The sequence below is a fragment of the Lagenorhynchus albirostris genome, chromosome 1 (genome assembly GCF_949774975.1).
Source record: "Lagenorhynchus albirostris chromosome 1, mLagAlb1.1, whole genome shotgun sequence".
In the NCBI taxonomy this organism is placed as follows: domain Eukaryota; kingdom Metazoa; phylum Chordata; class Mammalia; order Artiodactyla; family Delphinidae; genus Lagenorhynchus; species Lagenorhynchus albirostris.
The window spans coordinates 118,420,566-118,428,202 of NC_083095.1; positions in this window are offsets into that span (position 1 = coordinate 118,420,566).

Sequence of the window (7,637 nt, forward strand, 5' to 3'; positions counted from 1 at the left end):
CCATTCACTGGGCTGTGGTTCTGGGACCTTCAACAGAAACGCATTATGAAAGTGATGGAACTTAAACATAAGCCATGATACACGCAGCCAGAGAAGATGACATTGTAGAATATTTAATGACATGAAAAGATAGTCCTAACACTTTTAAGTGAAATAAGCTGGTTACAAAACAGAATATAAATTACGATCCTTTCATGAACAATATAGGTTTACACAGGAGAGGATGTGTTTGCTTTTGTTATCTCTACTTGGTGTGTTTGCTTTTGTTATCTCCACTTGGTAGAGCCATGGGTGAATTTTATTTCTCCTTGCTATTGCTATTTCTTCGATTTTCTGCAATAAGATGCCTTTGCAAGAAAAGATTTTTATTTTCTTATTTATTTATTTTGGCCACGCTGTGCAGCATTCAGAATCTTAGTTCCCTGAGCAGGGATCGAACCTGTGCCCCCTGCATTGGGAGCGTGAAGTCTCATTCACTGGACTGCCAGGGAAGTCTCAGGAAAAGCTTTTAAATAAATAAACTCAAGCAAGTCCAAACTGGCATGTTCACTAACTTCTAGTGTCCAGAGCACAGTGCTTGGCCCAATTACCCTGTTTTAGTTGTTCTTTCAGCGACTGCATGGCTGTATTTCTTATAAATAAACCACATCCTTACGCATGGATTCTAAGAAACTCAACCCGTACCTCAGCATCAGTTGAAAAGGAAATCACTCCCCTGGCTGCCCTGAAACCCACTGTCTGCAGACAGCTTGTACCTGGGTGACTCAATGGCTATGCCAGGCTGGTTTTGAAGCCTGGTAGAAATGCTCAGCCATGTTTCATAATGCACATATGGATGTATTTCCATGAGAGCAAAGGTGAGTCGTAATCACTCTTTATAATGCACATCTGTGTACACGTGTTTTTACTTGGCAAATTAGGAATTCACAGTGGCTCTTAATATAGAGGTAATCTATACAGAATGGTGAAAGTATGGTTTAGTAGAAGGTCAGTGGACTGAGAATGAAATATTCATTCTGGTCATCCTCTGCAACTTGTTCAAGACCATTCAGCTGCACGTGCCTCAGTTTACTCATCTATGTGGGAGCCCTAGCTTGGCCTAGTGGTGCAGCAAGAACCTTTCAAGAGCCAGAGCTGAGTCTGGGTCCCAGCCACGTGCTTTGGTGGTTGTGTTATTTCACCTTGTGATCCTCAGTTTTCCTCTCTGCCTAAGGGGCAGCAACGCCTCCCTCATGGAGCGCTATGCGTGGCACACAGGAACTCTTCTGTAAATGACAGGGAGAAAGGCCTGGCAACTGCATCTTTCCCTTGAATGGAGGAGAAGAGAATTGGGTTCCTTTTTATTTCCCCACTGAAGTTGTGCAGAGCGCCATGAAGACACAACATTGAACCTCAGCAACAAGGTACATGGCCCACCTAACACGCACCTGCCATAAAAGGGTCTCATGTCTTCAACAGAGTCGAGCAACAACTTGCTCCGAAGACATGCGTTATCTTGATAATAAAGTTTCCTCCTTCCAGCAATGAAACTTTTAAATGTTGACGATTGTAGATAAATTTCTTTTATTTTACAGCAATTACCCATTATCCTGACTTCTTAAACTGAACAGACTGACCTCCATGCAACCTCCACTGATGTCCCAGGTCCCCACTATTATGCTGTGGGAGTGGCAGCTCTCTATCTGCCTTAATGCTTGGACCCCCTCCCTTCCTGGGCTCTAGATTTTTTTTCTTTTGCTGCTATTGCCTCTGCCTTAAAAAGCAATCCTTATCACCTTCTAGTTGCAATGAAATCAGTGCTATAGGATTATCCAGCACAAACTCCCTCTTTGAGAAGTAAGAAGCAAATCTGGAGAGGCGAAGAGAAGCCACGGAGATAGTCTCCTCGAAGTGTTTAATCGACAATGGAATCGGAAGCCGAGGGAAAGAGCTTAATACGAATTTCATGGTAAATAAAAATCAGCAAAGATCAGATGAAAGTCCGCTGGAAGAATGGAAGCACGTGGCTTGAGTCCAGCCACTGTGTGCGGTACTTCCTTTCCAGAGACCCTCAGAAATCTTTTCTCTATAACTCTGGGTTCAAGAGGGCTGAGGGAGCTGGGAAACTGACGTCCAGGTAAGAGAGGCCACCTATATGCACAGACACACACACTCCATACGTGCACACACAGATACGCACCCACACACAGATCGGGGAGGAGACTGGGTATCCACGTGGGTTAGCTCGACAAAATGAGCCCATTTAACCCGTTTGGCTTAAACAGGTCTTGTTTTAAATGACGCACTTTGAGATAACCTGCGGGAGATCTGTGCACTGAATGTGTCAAAGGGCTTGAGAAATCTACACCCAGAGGGTAGTCAAATCCTTACTCTCATTTCCTGCCTGTTCCAGCAACAACTGCCTCAAATGCCTATCGAAGAAACCTGCCTCTTCTCTCCAATACCACAGAACGCCTGCCAGCCAGGGAACAAATATGAAAACTTTAACAGCGTCTCAAGAGTGTTCCCCCTTTGCTCCTCACCAACTACTGACAATCAATGTAAAAGTAATCCTAGTTTTTATTTGAAGCTATCTTGGCTTTAAAAGAACCTTCCAAAAAATGATTGATGCGATGAATTAAACCCATAGGGAACCCCTGCAATCTGCTTTGAATAGCAACAAATTCCTAACAATATCTTCAACGCCTGCAGCAATGAAATCTAATCTCTGGTCTCCTAAAGGTCAAGATTTGCTGTCTGGTAGCACGGCTCAAGAGTAAAGGCTCCCTAATGCTGTGCTAGGCGATTGCTTTGCACTCCAAACAATGTCAATTTTGTCCAAGTAGCTGCAGATGTGTCTAGCATTAAGTCAGAATGGTGTCAAGGGCCCTTCTTGAACACCGGCTGCTTCTCAGAGAGACTGGTCCTAAAGCCCTAGTCTATTACAGTCCATGCCCCAAAGGCAGACATTTAAGGCTTAAAGGAGGATGGAGAATAAAGCCGCATTAGATTTTTTAATGTTTCTGAGTCAGGAGACCCAGGGGAAGAAATCCTCTGGCGATCCAAATGTCCTTCCCTCTCCCCTCCCATCACCAACAGTCCTTTGGATTTCCCCATTAAGGTGCTGCCGCAATATCTATGAAGTCCTACCCCTGAGCTGCCTTCCTGATAAACCATTCATCACCGCTCTGGCCCGTTCTAGCTATGGAAAAGCTCTAATAGACTAAGGCACCCATTACATTAAGAAAGGTATATGTTACAGGAAGTAATGTGCCAAGGGGAGGCATGAGGTGGGGGTGAGGGAGGGAGACTGAACCAACCTCTGAACAGAGTACTCAGCGTAATGAAGTCTGCAGATGCATCAGCTCCTCCATCCCCAGCCTCATGAAGAAGACATGCGCCGCGCCCCCCCATAAAATACACTTGTTTAGTATGAACCTTTTTTTTTTTTTAAGCAGGAAAACATTACAACTGATTTGAAAGCATTCTTAAACTAGAAGATCTGGATGAAGGTATTTCGGTTTCTAAAACTGGTAGGGCTGAGTGTAAATCAAGTAATAATTCCCATATTTTAATGAGAAGAGAACTCTGGATTTCTACTCTGGGAAAAGTCTCCAGAGTGTTGAATGTTGGCTCACATTTCTAAAAGCATGGTATAGGCCACACAAAATTCAGCTGCCTACCCCGTCTAGCCCTTGGGATGCCATTTGCGATTTCTGCTTTAAACCCATTTACAGCTTAGCTTACATGGGTAGTTATCTGACTAATTAGAAGTTTAATGGAGAGATCGAGAATGGTGGAGAGGTAGCAGAAGATGTGCCTAAACTGGACCAGTTTGGGGGAAATCCAACCTGCATGTCCATGTAGGCCTGCAGATTGAGCAAATCCCAGGATTTAACCTATGGGAGTGGGTTCAAAGATTTCTTATTCTAAAAGTGGGGATAGGGGCATAGCAAAAGAGGTCTAAAACTAGGAGATGTAGCTAAAGAGGTTAAAAAAGGTGAATTGTAAACCACTATATACAGAATGGATAAATAACAAGGTCCTACTGTATAGCACAGGTAACTATATTCAATATCCTGTGATAAACCATGATGGAAAAGAATCTAAAAAAGAATATATATATTCTTGTACATATAACGGAATCACTTTGCTGTACAACAGAAATTAACACAGCATTATAGATCAACTATACTTCAATTAAAAAAAAAGAAAGATGAATTGTGAGTGCAGATAGCCCAAGGTCTAAACCAGGCATGCCGCTATGCACTGAATGTGTGTGTCCCGCCCAAACTCATATGTGGAAGCCTGAATCCCCAATGTGATAGTATTGAAAGGTGGGGCCTTTGAGAGCTAACTGGGTAGGTTTGGATGAGGTCACGGGGGTGGAGCTGCCCATGGAATTGGCGACTTCTCTCTCTCTCCCTCCCCCACCCCCTCTCTCTCTACCATGTGAGGATACAAGAAAGCAGCCATCTGTAAACCAGGAAGAGGGCCCTCATGTTCTCACCCTGATCTCACATGTCCAGCCTCCAGAACTGTGAGAAATAAATGTTTCTTAGGCCACCCAGTCTATGATATTCTGTTATAGCTGCCCGAACTAAGACAGATGCTAAGCAGGATTGACCACACCTGCCAACCCCAACTGGCCAGGGTACTAGGTTGCTGAGGGGTTTGCGAAGCTGGGAGGAAAGAGTGCTAAGGTAGTGGTGTCTCCAGTGCAGTGCCCTTGTTAACCCTGGTCTGAAAGAGCCTAAAATTAGAGGGATTACCGGACAGTTAGCTCTTCCTCGGGCAGGCAGGGCTTCCACTTTCACCACATAACCATGGCCCCTCAAAATTACCCTGATTTGTTTTTTGTTTTGTTTTGTTTGTTTTTTTAATCGGGGTATAATTGCTTTACAATGTTGTGTTAGTTTCTGCTGTACAACAAAGTGAATCAGCTATATATATATATACACACATATATCCCCCCACTCTTGGATCTCCCTCACCACCCACCCCACCATCCCACCCATCTAGGTCATCACAGAGCACCGAGCTGAGCTCCCATACAGCAGATTCCCATTAGCTATCTATTTTACACATGGTAGTGTATATATGTCAATCCCAATCTCCCAGTTCATCCTGCCCCCACCATGTCTGCACATCCATTCTCTGCATCTGCATCTCCAGAATGACCCTGATTTGTATCTTTCAGTCATGTTTATAGTGATTCCATAGAGTACATCAGAATTTGGGTTTACATCATGCATTTTGAAACAATGAAGAACATCCGGGCCCCTGGCTGCCATCTTGGACTGCAGTGTTGTTCGCCCCACTTCTGCACATGGCCCACCTGAGCTGAGGTGTTGGTGGCAGCCACTCCACAGTAGGAACTCCAGTCGGAAGAGCCGGGTGCGAGGCCTCTGCACGTGGCCCCCTGTGAGCAAGTGAAACCCCACTAAGCACAAAGGAAAAGAAAAAAGCCATCTCAGAGCTGTGACTATTTTCAAGGCTTCTGTTTTTCTTTGTGGAACACTGCCTTTGGGGCAAAACAAGGAAGAAGCAGGTGATTCTAAGGTCCAGCGCAGAAGCAGAGCCACTGCAGGCCGCTTCTCCAACTCTGAAGGCACTCCAGCCGTGTGGCTGACAGGGTCTTGGTGCTCCGGCCGGGTGTCAGGCCTGAGCCTCTGAGGTGGGAGAGCTGAGTTCAGGACACTGGACCACCAGAGACCTCCTGACCCCATGTAATATCAATCGGTGAGAGCTCTCCCAGAGATCTCCATCTCAAATCTAATACCTAGCTCCACTCAATGACCAGCAAGCTCCAGTGCTGGACACCCCATGCCAAACAACTAGCAAGACAGGAACACAACCCCACCCATTAGCAGAGAGGCTGCCTAAAATCATACTACGTTCACAGACACCCCAAAACACACCACCAGACATAGACCTGCCCACCAGAAAGACAAGATCCAGCCTCATCCACCAGAACACAGGCACCAGTCCCCTCTACCAGGAGGCCTACACAAGCCAATGAACCAACCGTACCCACTGGGGGCAGACACCAAAAACAATGGGAACTACGAACTTGCAGCCTGCGAAAAGGAGACCCCAAGCACAGTAAGTTAAGCAAAATGAGAAGACAGAGAAATACGCAGCAGATGAAGGAGTAAGGCAAAAACCCACCAGACCAAACAAATGCAGAGGAAATAGGCAGTCTACCTAAAAAAGAATTCAGAGTAATGATTGTAAAGATGATGCAAAATCTTGGAAATAGAATGGAGAAAATACAAGAAACGTTTAACAAGGACATAGAAGAACTAAAGAGCAAACAAGGCCTTCCATGGTGGCAAAGTGGTTAAGAATCCGCCTGCCAATGCATGGGATACGGGTTCAAGCCCTGGTCTGGGAAGATCCTACATGCTGCAGAGCAACTAAGCCCGTGCACCACAACTACTGAGCCTGTGCTCTAGAGCCCACGAGACACAACAACTTAGCCCACATGCCACAACTACTGAAGCCCACATGCCTAGAGCCCGTGCTCCACAACAAGAGAAGCCACCACAATGAGAAGTACATGCGCCGCAACGAACAGTAGCCCCTGCTCGCTGCTACTAGAGAAAGCCCAGATGCAGACACTAAGACCCGAAGCAGCCAAGAATAAATAAATATATAACATAAAATAAATGCATTTATATAAAAAAGGAGCAAACAAACAATGATGAACAACAAAAGAAATGAAATTAAAAATTCTCTAGAAGGGGCTTCCCTGGTGGCGCAGTGGTTGAGAGTCCACCTGCCGATGCAGGGGACACGGGTTCGTGCCCTGGTCTGGGAAGATCCCACATGCTGCGGAGCGGCTGGGCCCGTGAGCCATGGCCGCTGAGCCTGCGCGTCCGGAGCCTGTGCTCCGCAACAGGAGAGGCCACAGCAGTGAGAGACCCGCGTACCGCAAAAAAAAAAAAAAAATTCTCTAGAAGGAATCAATAGCACTAACAGAGGCAGAAGAACGTATTAAGTGACCTGGAAGGTAAAATAGTGGAAATAACTACTGCAGAGCAGAATAAACAAAAAAGAATGAAAAGAATTGACAGTCTCAGAGACCTTTGGGACAACATTAAACACACCAACATTCGAATGACAGGGGTCTCAGAAGAGGAAGAGAAAAAGAAAGGGACTGAGGAAATATATGAAGAGATTATAGTTGAAAACTTCCCTAATAAGGGAAAGGAAATAGTCAATCAAGCCCAGGAAGTGCAGAGAGTCCCACCAGGATAAATCCAAGGAGAAACACGAAAAGACACACATTAATCAAACTATCAAAAATTATATACAAAGAAAAAATATTAAAAGCAACAAGGGAAGAGCAACAAATAACATACAAGGGAATCGCCATAAGGTTAACAGCTGATCTTTCAGCAGAAACTCTGCAAGCCAGAAGGGAGTGGCAGGACATATTTAAAGTGATGCAAGGGAAAAATCTACAACCAAAATTACTCTACACACCAAGGATCTCATTCAGATTCGACAGAGAAATTAAAAACTTTACAGACAAGCAAAAGCTAAGAGAATTCAGCACCACCAAACCAGCTTTACAACAAATGCTAAAGGAACTTCTCTAGGCAAGAAACACAAGAGAAGGAAAGGACCTACAATAACAAACCCAAAACAAT